Source organism: Gracilinanus agilis, chromosome 5 (assembly GCF_016433145.1).
Source record: "Gracilinanus agilis isolate LMUSP501 chromosome 5, AgileGrace, whole genome shotgun sequence".
Classification (NCBI taxonomy): Eukaryota; Metazoa; Chordata; class Mammalia; order Didelphimorphia; family Didelphidae; genus Gracilinanus; species Gracilinanus agilis.
In genome coordinates this window covers 237,685,632-237,705,527 of record NC_058134.1, presented here as the reverse complement: position 1 = coordinate 237,705,527, position 19,896 = coordinate 237,685,632, and positions in this window count along the sequence as shown.

Here is a 19,896-nt window from a genome sequence, read left to right as displayed (position 1 = left end):
AAGGAAAGAACAATTACAAAATTAAATCAGGAAAGGATGTTGTAAAATGATAAAGAATCAACCCAGCTCCAAAGAAGAAAGATGCTGCTATTTGTTATTGGGAATGGTTTTCTGGGAAGGAAATGGATAAATTCTGGTTATAAAAAATATGTATTTTTTAAAAAGCAAAATAGAAATTTAAAAACTATAAATGTGAGAAATATTTAAGAAAATATGCAAGTAAGATAGAAGTTACTTTAGGGCAGACACAATAGGACTTCTTTTTTCTTTTATCTTGAGCACCCTAGAAGAATATTATGCACTCAGTGAGTCTTTATAAAATCAAATGAGTTAACATGTGTAAAGGGTTTTGGGGGCAGCTAGATGATAGAGAGCCAGGTCCAGAGATGGGAGGTCCTGGGTTCAAATTTGGCCTTCCTAGCTGTGTGACCCTAAGCAAGTCCCTTAACCTCAATTTCCTAGCCCTTACCACTACTCCGCCTTGGAACCAATACACAGTACTGATTCTAAGATGAATGTAAGAGTTAAAAAAAAAGATGTAACGTGCTTTGCCAACCTTAAAGCAATAGATGAACTTGTTATTATTATTACTATTTGTTGAAATGAATTTTATGTTATGATAAGGTAAGGAAGAAGGGCGAAAGAGAGAACAGGGAAGAAGGGAGAGAGGGTACCCACATTCCCTTGTATTCGAAGGGGGGAAAAGAAGGGAAGAGAAACAAAGACTAAGCATCAGTAAGAGAGATGAAAAGGGAGGAAGAGAGGGAAAGAGAAAAGAATGATTTGAGAGAGAGCTAAAGGTAAACGCAATAGGTCCTGAAGTTTTAGAAAAACTCTGACAGCCCCCTTACTGGTTATTTGACTTGTAGGCTCCAAAGTGTTCTCACCTCTCCATACTGCCTTTTCAAATGCTAATTAGCTCATTAACCACTGTTCCCGGCTTTTCATCTGCTCTTTATCCTTGAGGCTTCTGAACCTCTAGTCCGCTGAGGTAGCCATAGCAACACACTAAGGGGATGATGGGATGGGGATGGTGAATTATCCTCTTGGTTACCATAGCAGTGACTAAAGCAACATTAATTCAGGGCTGGAATGCTCTATATGAACCATCAATTTCCAAAGAATTACAAGATAATGCAATCTATTTATTTCAATAATGATACTAACCCCATCTTAAAAAATCATTTCAATGATATTTTAGCATCATTCTTCTAGAGAGGATGGCGCAGCGACAGATATATAAAAGCTCTGGCTAATAGAAGGTTCCAGTTATTAGAATACTTGCAAAATGGGGATTAGAATGTGCGTACTCCTTATCTCATGGGCTTTTTTTGAAAGGAAAACACCTTTTAGCTTCAAATACAGAGAAATATGGGAAAATATACACAGACATACATAATGTAAGCAGAGCAGAGAAAACAATGGGCTAGATGATGACTACAACAATATAAAGGGCAGCTAGCCAGGAAGTTCAATGGCGAGGGCACTGGGCTTGGAAGCAGGAAGACCCATCTTCATCAGTTGAAATCTGGCTTCAGATCCTAGCTATGTGACTCTGGGTAAGTCACTTAACCCTCTTTGTCTCAGTTCCTCATTTGTCAAATGTGCTGGAGAAGGAAATGGCAAACCCCTCCAGGATCTTTGTCAAGAAAACCCCAAATGGGGTCAAGAAGAATGGGGCAGAACTGTAATGACTCAACAACAGAATGACGACAACAAGGTTATATAAATGTAGAGAGAAATGAGTTAGAGTTATGATGTTAAAAAACGAAGATGCCCCAAATAGTTCATAATTAAGAACCAAACAAACAGCACAATAGTTGAAAAGAAAGATGACTATGTAGGGCATAAAAGTAGCACAGTAGATAGAGGGGCAGAGCTGGAGTCAGGAGGACCTGGGTTCAAATCTTCCTTCAGACACTTCCTGGCTGGGCAACCTTAGGCAAATCACTTAACCCTGACTGCCTAACCCTTGCTATTCTTCTATGTTAGAATTGAAACTAAGGCAGAAGGTAGGAGCTTAAAGACAAATATAAAGATTGACTGATAAGGGTGCTAAGGGTGGCGATGATGAGGGAGGGATGAGACAAGGTTTGGAAACCAGACCTTTAAATACTGGCTTTTCTATGATAGGAAACTTTTCGTGATGGAGAAGAGGTTTGGACCTATCCACAATTTGGTGTCAGATGGCCTGACATCTTCCAAAATACCAAAAATGTCCAAATGACAAAAACTCTCTTCCAAAATGCTAACAAATTCCATCTATGAACACATGGGCTATGTGCCACTTTGCAAAGAGAGAAAGTGTCCAGGAGAGAGCCTGGATCTGTTGCTTATGTTTTAGTTTGTGTCTATCTTTCCATACTTCTCTGTATCCATTATGTCTGTCATTTCTTGACAGAACAGCAGCATAGGCCATTGGGAAGATGGCAGATGAAAAAACGAATGCCCAAAGAGTTTGTGTAATTTGCTCAAGGTCACACAGCTGATAAATGTCTATGTACCCCACTCTGGCACATGCTATCCTTGGAAACTAGAATGAGTTACCACCTTTCTGGATTTGAGTTTCCTCATCTATAAAATCAGCTTGTGCCCATTGGGCTCTAAGGCTCCTTCCAGCTCTCAGTCTCTGTTCTTTTAATCTCCAGTCTTCAAACATGATGTAGGACTTGAACTCAGAAATTGAAAAAAGGGGGATCGTGTAGGATAAAAGGTTCAGAGCTAGGAGAATCCTTAGAGGTCATCTAGTTTAAACCTCTCATTTTAGAGGTGACAAAACTCATCTTTACCCAGAAAAGATAAAATGACTTATCCAAGGTGACATAGGTAGAAAATAGCGGAATTGGGATTTCAACTTAAGTCCTTTGACTCTATAGCTAGTCCTCTCTCCACTCTACCAGTCTTCCATGTGCATTGGATGTGGGCATGATGCAACACTTAGGATTTCAATGTGCCTGGGGCCAGCTCGTGAATAGAAATGGAGGTGACCAAAGAGGGAATTTCCTAATGAAAGACTGAAGGAGAGTTGCTTCTCTCTTATACTGAAGGATCAATAAAACCATAGTCAAGTAGGCTTGTTTTTCCTGTAGTTAAGGATGAGGAGTTACTACTCTCGTAATCTCCCTTAGGAAGAAAAAGAATAATCCAAATTCCAGAAGTCTCAGATTAAAGGGCTCTGTTATTATCTTCAATTGATAGATAAGGAAGTTGAGGCTATCAGTGGTTAAGTGACTTGCCTAGAGTTGTATAGTTAGGAAGTATGTGAGACCAGATTTAAGCTCAGATCTCCTTGACTTTGAGGATGCGACCTGCTAGTTTGAGGGTAGTCTTGGATGAATTATTCTAGAGACTCTGTACTGCTAGTATCCACTCATTTCAGTTGTGTCAGACTCTTTGTGACCCCATTTGGGGTTTTCTTGGCAGGGATACTGGAGGGGTTTGCCATTTCCTTCTTTTGCTCATTTTACTGTTGAGGAAACTGAGTCAAAAAGTGACTTGCCCGTGGTTACCCAGCTAGTAACTGTCGGAGGCCAGATCTGAATTCAGAAAGATGAATCTTCCTGACTCCAAACCAACACTCCAGCCACTGTACCATCCAGTTGCACCAAGTCTACATATACTATATGTAAAATGAGAAGATTGGACTCTAAGAAAAAGATGGTCTCTGCGGTCCCTTCCAGTTCTAAACTTATGACTCTGTGCTTCTAATGATAACTTCCAAGGATCCCCCCAGCTGTAAATTGATGGTTCTTATGACTACATGTCTCAAAGGTCCCAACTGCCTCTGACTCATCCTATGGTCTTGTGAGAATCGATTGGCCAAGAGCCACACCGTGGGAACGTGGGAAGTAACCCTTGGTGTCTTACCCTCCCAAGCACCGTATCAGTTATGATTTGTGCAGCCAAATGGGGTTATTGTGAGAAAGAAAAAAAAGAACAATAGAGAAGGTAGAGTTTTTTCTTTTTCCTTTCTTTGAACATGCTCCTTTCTATCCAGGTCAAATTTAAAGAAACCATTGCATAGAAGCCTTTTTCTTTGGAAGACAGTATGGTACAAGTCTCTCTCTCTCTCTCTCTCTCTCTCACACACACACACACACACACACACACACACACACACACACACACACACACCTGTCGACCTAGAGCTGTTCACCAACTTAGCCACCTGCCATCTCTACCCTATGTCCCTAAACCCATCCCACAAACACATACAAAGTCACTTCAACGCTTGTTGTCTCTACCTGTAAAATGAGGACTGCAAAATCTACCCACCCAGTATCACTGAAGTTAGCGAGATGGGAGGAGGTGAGAAAACAGCAAGCTCTCTGGCTGACTCCAAATGACCTGTGCTCATGACAGGAGTGGATAATAAAGAGATCCTTCTTATTTGGTATTGTAATGGTCTCAGACACTTGCTAGCTGTGTGACCCTGAGCAAGTCACTTAATCAGGTTTGTCTTGGTTTCTTTCTCTGTGAAATGAGCTAGAGAAGAAAATGACAAACCACTCCACTATCTTTGCCAAGAAAACCCAAATGGGGTCAGGAAGAGGAGACACAACTGAAATTTCTGTTGGCCTCATTTTCCTCATCTGTAAAATGAGCTGGAGTAGGAAATGGCAAACCACTCCAGGATCTTTGCCAAGAAAACCCCCTACAAGGATTACAAAGAGTCAGAAATGACTGAAAAATGACTAAGCAACAAAAATGGATATGACCATATTAGACAAATTTAATTTCCTGGTTCATACATTTCCCTGGATAGGATTATAGTATCATAGATTTAGAGTTGGAAGAGTCTTTGGAGGCCAAAGAATCCAGCTGTTTCATTGTACAGATGAAGAAACCAAGGCATGGAGCAGATAAATAATTTGTGCAGGGACAATCCCTGGGAAGGATTTGAGTCCAGGTCTGCCTGACTCCGGGTCCTATGCCCTATCCATTCCTAGAAATCCTTCAGTGGTTATGGATTCTGTATGAACAAAGGATAACAAGGAGAAAGTACTATATAAGTAGTAGCTGCTATTGTTATCTGTAAAATGAGGATCCTTCTCATACTAAACCTCTGATTCCATAAATATTTGTCAGGGGTAATCCTTAAAGTAGATAATCCACAGGGTACCAGCTGTTCAACAACTTCAAGGTCAAAGATTAATGTGGTGAACTCTGAAGACCAAAGAGCCCATTAATTAGGGCCCTGTTTATACTTCATCCTTTTGTTTGAATTAAGCTTTTTCTACCTTCATTAAATCCATTAGTGTCTGTCTAGTGAAAGAAATGGTGTTTACCTTTAATACTGTGCATTTCAAATCAGAACCTTTTCCAAGACACATTTTTGCATTTTTATTTGTGAGATTTTGTACTTTTTTCTTTTCTTTTCTCTTCTTTTCTTTTTTTTTAAGTCAACGAATGCTTATGCTTCACAATAGAATTCCTCTTGGGATTTATTCCCTGACTTGTTTTCCTTCCCTGACTATCCTCTTTTGATCCAAAACAAAGGCCCACACTCAACTTAAATCCCTAAACAGGAAACAACTCTTAGCAAGTTTATTGATTAAGGCCATATTTGTGCTTATGGTGTCATTTATAATCATTTGTTTGATGTGTAGTGTCCCTGGGATTAGGGACAGTCTCTCAGATTCAGTGGGATTAAATTTCCAAAATGTTGGCCAAGTAGCATTTAGCCTCACTTTAAATTTGGAGTCATTAACATTTCTCCCCAATAAATGATTATTTGCAGTACAAGTACAAGTGGCCTCTAAATAAATAACTTGTCTAATAGCTATTTCTTCTCTATGGATCATAGGATCAAAGTTTTAGAGCTGCAAGGGATCCTAATGTCTGATCTTAGAAGCTAAGTAGAGTTGAATTTCATCAGTATTTGGATAGAAAATGACCTAGGAATACCAAGTACTGGAGTTTTGTCAAAGAATTAGAATCTAAGGAGGTGTCCATGAATTGGGGAATAGCTGAACAAGTTATGGTACATGGATGTGATGGAATGATCTTGTGTTGTAAGAAATGATGAAGGGAGTGGTTTCAGAAAAACCCAGGAATATTTGTACAAACAGATGCAAAGGGAAATGACTGGAACCAAAATAACATTGTATAGAGCAATAGCGATATTGTAAAAGATAATGCACTTTGAAAGATTAATTCTGATCAACACAATGACTAATAATTCCAAGGATTCATAATAAAACATTATCCAGGTACTATAATAAGTACAGGGAATACAAAGATACACAAAAGATAGTCCCTGTCCTCAAGGAGCTCATATAGTGGAGGAGACAATATACAAACAATTTTGTACTAATAGGATATAGATAGGATAAATTGGAAATAATTATTAGAAGTAAAGCACATAGTTATTTTTATTATGGAAGGGAAAAGGGGGAAGGGAAAGAGAAAATGGGAGGAAAAAAGGAAGCAAGGAAAAGAAGAGGGAAGGAAGGAAGAAATGAGGGAAGAATGGAGGGTAAGAGGGGAAAAAAAGGAGAAAGAGACTGAGGAAAGAATGAAGCAAACATTTATTAAGCATATGTGTCAGGTACTGTGCTAAACACTTTGCAAGAATTATCTTATTTCTCCAAAGAAAGAACTGGTGGAGTCTGATGAATGCAGATCAAAGTATAGTATCTTCTACAATAGTTTATTTAGGATTTTATTTTAGGGTTTGGGTTTTGTATGATTGTGCTTTTACAACAATGACCAATATGGAAGTGTGTTTTTCATGATAATAAAAATAAAGTAGAACCAAAAAATTTATCTCATTTGATTCTCATAACAACTATGGAAAGTAGATACTATTATTATCCCCATTTTACAGATGAGGAAACTCAGGCAGACAGAAGTTAAGTAACTTGCTTTGGACCACACAGCCAATACTCATTGGTCTGAGGTGACATCTGAACTCAGGTCTTCCTGAAGCCAGGGCCAGCGCTCTATCCCTGGTACCACCTAGCAGAAGGCCACATGTAGGAGGAACCTTTGAACTGAACGTTAAGTGGGGCTACGAATTCTAAGAGCTGGAATCCAGAAGGGAGAGTCCTTCAAGCACTGGCAGGATGACAGAACGAATGAGCCAGAGCCATTGCTTTGGAATCAGACGCCCCTGTTCACATCTCCCTGCTGATGTCAGCACTGTGATCTTGCAAGTTATTTAACATCACTGGCCCGCATGGGCTCCTTGATCTGTACACTGAGAGGTATGGTTTGGTGGCCTCCAGGGTCCTTTCTGCCTGAAATCCTTTATTCCTAAGAATCAGCTTTTCTGAGCAACAGGGATGGAACAGGAATCCAGATGCTCTTTTCTCTATAACCATTATACATATAGCATTATATAAGTTATTATTATAGATCATTTGTAATCAATCACACCAGCTGTTACACATACTATAATTATTTGTATACACTTTATTAGAATCTGCCAGAGTGGGTTTTTATTTTTCAGCCAAAGAAAACAGAGCTTATGAAAAAGAATCCTTTCAATAAGGCCGAAGAAAATTGGATAACTTAAGAGGAAAAAAAACCTTTCTTCTCCCCCCCCCTCTTTCATTGGGACTTAAAAACCCAAGGGATTGCTTTGATGTTGGTTTGACAGCTGTGGATGTGGTAAGGTTTTATAGGAAGGCTCTGGGATGGAAAGATTCTGTAAGGAGAATTGTTACTAGGGTGACATGAATGGGGCTTTGCCTCTGGGAAGAGAATTTAAAAGATACTTGAAGTCCTTTGGCAGATTAGGGTGATCTAATTCCCTGAACCCTTGCCTTCCCATTTCCCCCTCCCCTCAACAGCCTCTCCAGCAATGATCTTGAAGTATATATGTCCCAGAGCCTGAATCCTCCCCATCCTTGGCACAGTACCCACCACTCATTCCCTTTAATAACCTCCCTTGTGTTCATTCCGATAGTAGCTTAGAATCTCTGTCTTCTCCTCATGGAAAGGTGAGAGTATCAGGTCCTGCTCCCAGCTGAAAGCACCATTTATGCTGTTTGTCCTAGTAGTAAACATTAGAGGACAATCAAAATGTCCCATTTGTGATTCTCTCTAGGACTTTTCCTGTCTGTCCTAGAATCAAGCTTATGGTTCACTTCTTTCTCAACTTATAATGGACCGAGAGTCAGAAGGAACCTCAGAAACCCATGGAGCCAAATAAGAAGCTCTTCTCATTTCATAAGTGAGGAAACTAAAACCTAGTCAAGTTCACCAAGGTGGCAAGTGACAGAGCCAAGAGCGATTCCCACCAGAAACAGAATTAGTGACACTATATATACATTAGAAAAGGAAATCAGGAAGCATAGTGGAAAGCATTTGAGTGAAGATCAAAGGAAAGGAACAGAGCTATTACTCTGCCTCTGTCAGGAATAAACAACATAGAGCCAGTATAGTTGGAGAAAATGGATGATGACTTCAAGATGAAGATCAAGAAGCTGGCAGGGAAATGAGATAGAATTGTGATGGAGATAAATTGGGTTATATTAATATGAGGACATTTTCCCAAATAATTAAGAGTTTTCCAAAAATGGAGTGAACTATCTGAGGAAGTGAGGAGTTCTCTATTATTATAAAGATTTTCAATGAAGTCTGAATGATCACTTGTCTGAAATGCTGTAGAGTGGTAGAGATTGGACTAGACGGCCTCTGGGATCACTCAGCATTTTCATGATTCATCAAGTCTCGACTGCTTCTCATCATGTGAAAGGTTTCTCATTTTTTCTGTGTCCTTTTCTCTTCTTAGGGCACAAATGAGATAATGTATGGAACATGTTTTGCCAACCATAAAGTGCTATAATAATTCTAGCTATTGTTATTACTATCTGGGAACAGTGTGTTGTTATAAAGGAGCAATTGATGCCAAGCAATAAAAGCCAGAACCAAAATGTAAAAAGATTCTTAGAATTGTAACAATAAGAAGATGTTTTCTTTATCCTATTTGGAGGGCAATCCAGAGAGCAGATCTTGCCATTCATTTTTATCTTCCAGGAAAGCACCCTGGAGGACAATCACATAAAGCTGTGCTTGGAAAAGCAATCAGAATTTCAGGGTCCTGAACTGGATTTCTTTTTTTTTTTTTCTCCAAATCTGGCAAGATGGTGTGGGTGACCCAGAAATGTTGCTTTATGTGTGACCAACCCATTTAGGAGGAGGGCAGGACCACTGCTGCTGGACTATATCTAGTTAGCTTGGCAAAGCTGGTACAAATCTGATGCAGATGAGTAACTGGGGTCAGAAAGGCGATGGCATGAGTTATGACTAAGTTTGGAACTGTTTTCTCCAGATGGTTCCTAGCCGGGATAATCACTTCTGAACAGAACTGGGTAATTTTATACCATCTCATTACAAAGGAGCCAGCCTACATCTCCCTGCTGGGCATGTGGGATGTTTTCATGGGCAACTATATGACTGTTTAGTCATCACACAGAAACCCATGGCATCCCATGCCCTTTGGGGCATGAAGATATGGGAAGTTCATCTTCACTTTCTTTTCCACTACCCCCTCCAGGTAATCTTGCATTTTGGAAATTCAATGTGTTAATGTGGGGAGGGGAGGTTGGCTGGACGAATTATAGCATAAATGAAGGTAATAAGATATTAGTGCACCAGATAAAATGACTTCCTCACCTCTATTTCAAGTCAATAAACATTTCTTGAGATCTTAGTATGTGTCAGGAAGGAACTGTACTAAGAGCTGGGGATACAGAGAAAGGAAGAAACGGTCTCTGCCCCCAAGGAACTCATAGTCTAATGGGGGAGACAACATGTAAACAATTATGAACAAACCAGATATAGACAGGATAAAATGGAAGTAATCTCAGAAGGGAGGCACTAGCATGAAAGGGGAATGGGTTTCCTAGTTGTATAACCCTGGGCAAGCTAGGTAACCCCATGGCCTAGTCCTTACCACTCTTCTGCCTTGGAGCCCAAAACATCACTGATTCTAAAGATTTAAAAAAAGGGAGTGGGAAATGAAATTGGTTCTGTAAAGTACTTTACATATATTATCCCATTGGATCTATTCCTAGTCATATATGTGCTTAATAAGAGACGATATAGTGTATGGCCATTCTCAGAATCAGATTGATTTGGTTTGAGTCTTGCCTCTGACTCATACTGGCAGTGTAACCTTGGCTGGACAAGTAATTTCCCTTCTCAGTGGCCCAGGCAACTCTCCAAGGCTATAAGTTGTAGTATAAGTGCTAACATGCATTGGCAAATGGAGTTTCCTCTCTGAAAATTCCCTCCACCAATGAAATGGATTTTGGGTTTTTTTTTTATGTGCTTCATTCATGTCTGACTCTTCATGACCCCATTTGGGGTTTTCTTGGCAAAGCCACCAGAGTGGCTGGCCATTTCCTTCCAGTTAATTTTACAGATGAGGAAACTGAGGCAAACACAGTTAAGAGACTTGTCCAGGGTCACATGGCTAATAAGTGTCTGAGGCCAGATTTAAACTCAGGAAGATGAGTCTTCCCAACTCCAGGCCTGGCACTTTATCTACTATGGCACCATCTTTCTGTCCAATTAAACTGTTAGACACTGTTCTAGGGGTTGGAGAAACCAAATAAAAACAAAACGCTTCCTACCCTTGAGGAGGTTATATTCTATTGAGGGGGAATATAACATCCATTTCTCCATCCTTTTCAATTGCTGACTTCCACCTCTACCACTTGGCTGAAAATACTTTCTCCAATTGTGCTAGGGATATCTTAGCTGAGAAATCCAACACTCTTGCTTTGTTGCTCTCCTTGATCTCATTACAACTTCTTTTTTTTTAAACCCTTATCTTCTGTCTTCAAATCAATACTAGACCTTAGTTCCAAGGCAGAGGGCTATGCAGTGGGAGTTAAGTGACTTGCCCAGGGTCACACCACTAAGAAGTGTCTGAGGCCAAATTTGCACCTAGGACCTCCTGTCTCCAGACATGGTTCCCTATCCGCTCAACCACCTATCATTGGTCTTAGAGAACAGTTTTAAGGGAAGAATATGAATACACCTATATGTATAGTCCCTGTTAGGATTGTAGAAGGTTGTTTATGTTTAGCTCCTCTCTGTCTAACCAGTACTTCTCAATCTTCTTTATTGTATCTATCCTTTATCTATCTCCTGCTCTCATACTGTAGAGAGTCTCCAGAACTTTATGCTTAGTTTCCTCCTTTCCCCTTTCCCTCTCCTCCCCTCTCCTTTCCTGTCCTCTGCTCTCCTTTCCCTTCCTTTCCCTTTCCTGATAGCAGATCTTTATCTCCTTATTGCCTAATACAATGCCAGGCACCTAGCAAGTGCCCAATAAGTTATCGATGGATTGTCTGAGCCAGAATTTTGTGAGACCCAGCCAGAAAATAAGCAGGACTGGAAAGACAAAATTAGCCAAATGAGAGTTTGGGCTTTTGTAGTTTCTATTGAAGGAAAGATTGTGTTGAGCAGTTTACAACAAATCATTGGAAATATGATTTCCGATTGTACTGTGATGTGACCCGCTATTTTAACACTAAAGAAATAACTTGTATTATAAGTCTATAAAATGAGTACATGCAAAGGTGGTCTTCAAGTCAAAACTGCGAATTTCTCCATCCCAGGGGGGCTTTTGTGTATCTTACTGTATTTCCTTTTTATGTACTAGTATTGTCAACATATCTCTGCGATGTGAAAAACTTGGTACAAAGTTACAATTGGATTCCAGTTTTTAAAATCTAAAAATGTGTGCAAATTAAGACTATTTTTAAAACATAAAGATGACTCATTTCCTAGATTTTAGAGAGAAAGCCCTTTGAGCTCCCACTCTATTTCAGTTATATTCATTTGCAGAACTGTAAGATGAGCATATGAAATGAAAACAACACAAATTCATTCTTAAAATAACATTCACAGATGATAGTTTCATTTTCATTCAGTATCCAGAGGTGAATAAGTTGGCTCTTTAGAGTTAAGTATAATTCCAGGGAGCAGCAGAGTGGCTCAGTGGATTAAGAGTCAGGCCTAGAGGCACGAGGTTCTGGGTTCAAATTTGGCCTCAGAAACTTTCTAACTGGGCAACTCACTCCCATTGCCTAGTCTTTACCAATCTTCTGACCTGGGACCAATACACAGTATTGATTCTAAGACAAAGATAAGGGTTTAAAAAACAAAACAAAACAAAACAAAACAATTCCATTTATATCCTGTGCCTATCCTGCCTGGCAATGTCCTTCACATTCAGTGGGCTTCATAACTTTCTCTACCACCTCACCTATATAATCGATGGAGGGGAATAATGAAATTATTTTCATGGTAGTCTTTTTGCAAATATTTATCATTAGCATTATATACAGAGTTGCCAAATATCTTATGATATACTGTTTCTTATTCTCTCTGGGAAGATGATAAAACTCATTCTACCAATTCCTTTCTTTTCCAGATTGATTCTAAAGACAATAGAAATAAGACCAAGGAAGTAAGATAATAGAAGTAAGATGATGGAAATAAAAGTTGTTTAGGAATTGTTCCATCTTGAGAATGGAATCCTTTTCTGAATAAAAAAAATTCCCTTCTTTCTTCTTTTGAAAGATATGAACTGTTTCCATTGGAATCTATACAGAAAAGTTCATAAAACTATATAATGTTGGGATTGGGAGAGGCATTTGAAGTCATTCAGGCCAGTCTCTCACCCATTGTCTGAGCAGCTTCTACAATATCTCTGACAGCTTCTCAGTCTGAATTCTTCCAAGGCAGGGATCCCTATCAGCCAAAGTAGTTTTTTTTTTCTATTAGACAGTTCTAGTTGGAAATTTCTTATTCTGAGTCAAAATCTGATTTCTTATAACTTACATTCAGAGTTCTAATTGTGTATTTGTGTGAGGTGGTACAATTTGGATGTTGCCTCAAGAAACTCAATAATGAGTATGTGAAAATCACTTATAGTCCTGTAAATACAGAAGAAACCATAGAGATCTTAGAATCAATTACCAAAAATCTGTTACTGAAAACTAGATAATTTATGAAGTTATGTGATGGTACACTGGGTAAGCTTTTCTCTCTTTGAGCCAGAGTCCCAGGGTTTCCACTCACCACTTTCCAGCTGAAAGGAGGTACATATTGCTTCCTCCAGGACCAGTTTGGGTAATCTAGTTATGATTCTGCTCACATGCTTTATCATAATTCTGTCTTCTTTGTTAGCAACAAGCTCATACAATAGAGGAACTCACTTAGGGCCATGAGTTAGAGATGAGTAACTAAGAAGGTTAGGTGGAAAAACTAATCTTGGTTCATATGCTGGACATGAACAAAAAGCCCAGGGGATATGGGCTTTTGTATGTAGTTGAATGAAATGCTTATGTAGTTGATGTCAATGTCATTTCTGTTATCCATTTCCTATTCTTAATTTTCAGTCACTTGCTTAAATCTTCAGTTAAATCTTCTTAACAGTATATCATATCTTTTCTCATTACTATTCTTGCTTCTTATTTAGCATAAATTCTAATCTTTATTCTATTGGATCTGTGGACTGACCATGTATAGCCACCTTACTCAAGGATAATTTTCATGTCCATATATTAGTCTTTTTGTCTGCTAAATTATAATCACTTCCATATGTTGTAATGTTATTTAGTGTACATCATATCCAAAATCTACCAGTTGTTTGGTTTTTTTAAAGTATTCTTGATGTAGAGGCTACTCTATAAAATCCAAGTCTGTAGCCTCTCCTCTTCCTTCTTTCTGAATTGTTTTTCTTCCTTGTCTTTATCTTTCTATCAAAATCACCAACTATGAGAGTATTTTTTTAATTCAATTTGGAGGATCTTATCCTCTTCATAGAACTTTTCTACCACTTCATCCTCAATAATGGATGAGGGAGTGGATCAGTTAGGTGTCTCAGGGAAGAGAGTCAGACTTAGAGATAAGAGGTCCAAGGTTCAAATATGGCCTCAGACACTCCCTGCCTATGTGACCCTGGGCAAGTCATTTAATCCCCATTGCCTAGCCCTTACTTCTCTCCTGCGTTGGAATCCATATTTAGTATAGATCCCAAGACCAAGGATAAGTTAAAGGTTTAAAAAATAATCAATAGAGGGACATAAGACGAAATTATTTTCATGGTGGCCTTTTAGCAAATATTTATCTTTAACACTGTATTCAGGAATGTTAAATATCCCATGACATTTTTTAAATTTCTTATTCTCTTAGAAAATGATAAAAATCTATTCTACCAACTTTTTGCTTTCCCAGATGGAGTACTAAATTTAAATTTATGAAATATAAACCCTCCGTATGGCAAAATTCCAAAGAAAAAAGGAAAAAAATGCCTTTTTAGCATGGATTCCAAAATAGAACCATAGGGATCATTTCAGAGGTCTAGATCCAGAGATATTTCACAGAAATTTGAAAATAGAGGTTGGAAAGATACTTAGAGATCATCCAGTATAATCCTTACAAGATGTGAGATTCATCATTAAAAACATTTCTAAATTATGATCAAAGATTTCTAATGAAAGGGACGTCCTCAGCTGGGGGGTCTCAAACATATTTGTAAAGTGATAGGATATGATCTCTCAGACAATGCCTGATCAGAGAGGTGGTCTAGACTAACTCATTTTTGATCTTATAATCATTATGGACTCGGACTCAATCAGAAAACTGGCCCCTGCCTCTGAGAAAAGGATCCAGAATTGTCCCAGAGTAAACAATATCTGGAAAAGGGGAGAAAATGGATATTTGCACTATATCCCCAGCTAACTCTATATTGGTTAATTGTCCAACAAGTATGTGTAGTATCAGAGCTAGACTAGAGCTAAAAGAGGCTCAGGAGATGTCTAGTCCTACCTACATTCCCCTCATTTTATAGATGAGGGAATTGAGGTCAAGGGAGGCTGTTATTGCTCTAAGGTCAAGAAGGTGGGATTTGAACTCGTCATCCAACTCATCAATACTCTTTCTACTCTAACACAAGCACATACTATATACCTCAGACAATTACCAGTTGTGTGACCTTGGGCAAGTTGCTTAACCTCTGTTTGACTCAGTTTCCTCAACTGTAAAATAGGGATAATAATAGCATCCACCTCCTTGGGTTGTTGTAAAGATCAAACGAAATCTTTGTAAAGCACTGGTATATAGTAGGTCTATACAAGGGCTGCTGTGCCAGGTTCTATGCTGGGGTGGCCCTGGGAAGACAAACACACTGAGAATACTTGAAGGTACTTTCTGGAACCCTAGACAATTCAGTCAGCCCTTTCCCAAACTCTTTAATCCTACCTGGGTTTCACTCTCAACTTAGGAACTACTCAAATTGCCTCCATGTATCCAGATTTTGGCCAGTCTGCCCACTAGCAGCTGGTAACGTTTTCTTCCTTCCTCCTCTTTAAAAATTTCTGCCATGGCTAGGAAGGCAGCTCCATTGTCCCCAGTGAGTTTCACCTGGTTCCTCTGTCTCTCTGGGGCTCTTGGAAATTTGGTGTCAACCTGAGACAGCTCATTCCATTTTCTGACAAGTCTTAACTGTAAGGAAGTTTGTCTGAATGTGACCTGCAGTTCTTGGCAAGGCATTCTTTGCACCAAGGGGGGAACTCAGTAAATGTTTGCTGACAGAAGTAGGAGCTAGAAAATTAGATCATTCCACTCTGTTGAAGAGAGAGGCAGCAATAGTACAGTGGAAGGGAGTTTGGATGGGAGCCAACAGAGAAAGGAAGGAAACAAGCATGAATGATATATTACAAGCCTGCCGTGTGCCAGGTACCGTGCTAAGTCCTTTACAAAGATGATCTCACTTAATCCTCCAAACAACCTTGGGAGTCGATGCTATTATTATTCCTTTTTATTTATGGTTGAGGAAACTGAGGCAGACGGTGGTTCAGTGCCTTATTCAGTGTCACACAACTTTTAAGTGTCCAGAGCTGCATTTGAACTCATATATTTCCTTTTTTTCATTGATCAAGACCTAATTCCATATTATTGATAGTTAGACTAGAGTTATCGTTTAGTGTCCTCATCCCCAATACTATCCCCATCAGCCCATGTGTTCAAGCAGTTGTTTTTCCTCTGTGTTTCTCCTCCCACAGCTCTTCCTCTGAATTTGGCTAGTTTTCTTTCTCATGAGTCCCTCAGCCTTGCTCTGGATCCTTGCATTGCTGCTAGTAGAGAAGTCTGTTATGTTCAATTGTGCCACAGTGTATCAGTCTCTGTGTATGAGATTCTCCTGGTTCTTCTCCTTTCACTCTGCATCAATTTCTAGAGGTCCTTCCAGTTCACATGGAATTCCTCCAGTTTATCATTCCTTTCAGCACAATAGTATTCCATCATCAACAGATACCACAATTTGTTCAGCCATTGCCCAATCAAGGGACATTCTCTCATTTTTCCAATTTTTTGCCACCACAAAGAGCATGGCTATAAATATATTGGTACAAGTCTTTTTCCTTATGATCTCTTTGGGGTATAATCCAAGCAGTGCTATGGCTGGATCAAAAGGCAGATAGTCTTTTAAAGCCCTTTGAGCATATGAACTCAGATATTTCCTAACACCTGGACATCTAGGTGGTACAGTGGAAGGGCATTGGACTTGGAATCAGGAGTTCAAATCCAGCCTCAGGCATTTATTAACTGTGTGACCCTGGGCAAGTCACTTAACCCTTTTACCTCAGTTTCTTTATCTGTAAAATGACCTAGAAAAGGAAATAGTGAACCACTCCAGTAGTCTCTGCCAAGAAACCTCCAAATGGGGTGACAAAGAGTTGGGCATGACTGAAAACAACTGAACAATGCTTTCTTAACTTCAAACCCAGCACTCTATCTACTGTATCACTTAACTGCCTCTAAGAGAAGAACAAAGTTTGAATCCTGCCACTTAGGACTCACAAATTTCTGTGATCCTGGCAAGTCACTTAACCTGTCCATGTCTCAGTTTATTCATGTGGAAAAAGATGATACTATATACTTAATTCCCAGAGTTGTTTGGGGGTAATACTGAAAGGCAAGTGACTCAAACACACTTTGAAAACCTTAATATTTTATATGAAAACCTACTTTTACTTTTACAAAGGTTGTTATTCACCCATTCAGTTGTATCTAACTTCCTGACCCCATGGACATAGCAGGTCCTTCTATCCTCCTCTATCTCTCAAAATCTGTCCAAGTCCATGTTCATTATTGCCATGACACTATCTCTCCATCTCATCCTCTTTGGTTCCCTTTTCCTTTTGCCTTCAATCTTGCCCAACATCAGGGTCTTTTCCAATGAGTCCCATATTCTTATTATGTGGCCAAAGTACTTAAGCTTCAGCTTCAGTGTTTGTCTTTCTGATGAATAAATAGTCTGAATTAATTTCTCTAAACATTGATTTAAATCTCCTTGCTGTGTCCAATGGAGACAGAGCCGGAATTTGAATCTAGGCTTTTGATCCCCAAACCAGCCTTCTTTCAATTGTACTATGAGTTTATGTTGGGGCAGGTATGTGTCTCAGTGAATGGGGCAACTAGTTAGCTCAGTGAATTAAAAGTCAGACATAGAAACAGGAGGTCCTGAGTTCACCTGACTTCAGACACTTCCTAGCTATATGACCCTGGTCGCCAGTTGCCTAGCCCTTCTCTTCACCCTTGGAAGTTAAGAGTTTTAAAAAAAATGTGGGAACTGGTACCATAAAATCAAATCAAATCTATATGACCCTTCCTGTAAGTGGCATCGAGGACCTTTCCCCACCCTGGTATACACACACCAGAGCCAGGGACTCCAATTGGTCTTTTATCCCAGAAATACCGTGTTTGCCTCCCTGGGAGTGTGCTTAGCACTTCTGGAAGAATTTGTAGAAATACTGTAGCCCTGTGTTATATCATTCTACCTCAGAAGATTAGCGGACTTAACCCCAAGTGGGAATAGTTGATCCATATGTAACTGACTGAAGGTTAAGTCCTACTCCCTTGGAACGGAATAGTTCCAATGAAAAGTGTCTCTGCTTTTGAGTACTTCCAAGAAATGTTCTTGGCTTCTCATAAGAGTGTGCAGCCCTCAAAATGGCCCGCCCATTCATGGGTTCTATTAACCAACTAAAACAAACAAAACCCACCCTTTCACCCCCCACCTTCACCCCCTTTTCTCTTCTCATAAGCAACTCAATCAAGTCAGAGAGGGAAGTTGGGTGCTAATTAGGTCCAGGGATTTTCATTCACCAATAAGGCAGCCCTCTTAGCTCTCACGCAGCCCCTCCACCCCTGAGATAGGAACTTCTCTGACGGGATTTGCCAGTCAGGAACCTACAAAGGTCAGCTATGGAGAGGTGAGCCAGCAGCTCCTAGCCCAACCTTAGCTTGCCCAGGCCTGGATTTTCCTAACATTTCCATTGTGTTTAATGGCTCCCTCAGTCCCTCTGAATGGTTTCCAGACCTATGAAAGACCTAAATCTTTAGGCTGATTTCCATCCCATGGTTCCGCCTACAGAAAAACGACTAGAATGCTTTGGAGGCCAAAGTAAATACTGAGACAAGAACAAAGGTTCTGTAGGAAATGCCGCCTTTGGTCAGGGGACCTACATGTGGCCCCGAGTCCTGGACATCATGGCAATAATGACATTTTTTTTAAACCTTCACCTTCCATCTTGGAGTCAATACTGTGTTTCGGCTCCAAAGCAGAAGAGTGGTAAGGGTGGGCAATGGGAGTTGAATGACTTGCCCAGGGTCACACAGCTGGGAAGTGTCTGAGGACAGATTTGAACCCAGGACCTCCTGTCTCTAGGCCTGGCTCTCAATCCACTGAGCTACCCAGCTGCCTTTGGCAATAATGACATTTTACAAGTGATTAGCAGGTTTAGGGTTGTCCAAGTCCCCATTATGTGGCCAAGAAGAATTGTATCCAACTTGCATTCGCCTCCAGATGGGTGATGGCTATGGCTGTGGAAGATAACAAAAACTCTCCCAGCTTTTCAGGACTAGAGGAACAAATTCTATTTCTAGGGATGGCTTGAACTACTTCAACTGCCTTTTCTTTCCTTCGTCTTTCTTTTTTTTTTCCCCAAAAACTTTTTTATATACTTTCTCTCCCAATTATCAGTAGAAATGACTTAAAAATTATCTTTCTGACTTTTTTTTTAAAACCCTTACCTTCCACCTTAGAATCAGTATTGTATATTGGTTCCAAGGCAGAAGACTGGTAAGGCTAGGCAATGGTGGTAGCCAAATAGCTAGGAAATGCCTGAGGCCAGATTTAGACCCATGACCTGTCTCTAAGGCTGGCTCTCTATCCACTGAGCCACCTAGCTGCTCCTTTGTTTTGTTTTTAAGCAGGAGTATCTTCTCTTAATACTCCAGTGTTGAGAGATACCCATTTGGGAGATTTGTAGCAAGGAGAGGACGGTCACATTGAACTTCATAGCATTCAGGAAACTGAGCTAATGATTCAGTATTCTAATGGGGCCACAACCTCATCTGTGAGGGTACAAATTGCAAGTCATTCAGAGCAATTCCTGCCCACATCCTCTCAGAAATCAGCCATAGAAAAATCTATTCAATATGCTAGCATAACCTCCCCCTAGACCAGTGGTTCCCAAACTTTTTTGGTCTACCACCCCCTTTCCAGAAAAAATAACACTTAGCCCCCCTGGAAATTAATTTTTTTTAAAATTTTACTAGCAATTAATAGGAAAGATAAATACACCTGTGGCCATCACTGCCTTCCTAAATCACTGCAGCACCCACCAGGGGGCGGTGGCGCCCACTTTGGGAATCACTGCTCCAGATCATGAGTTTTTAACTTGGGTTCCATGGATGCTCCCCACCTGCAAAGATCAGAAGGGGACTACAGAGACAAAAATGGAAGAGGATAACTCTAATGCTTCAGACAGTATGACTTCAGATGAGTCTTCCATTATCTACCTGATCTAGTTACACATGCCTCTTCAGATATCTTCTAATACCTTCCACATCTAACTCTAATCC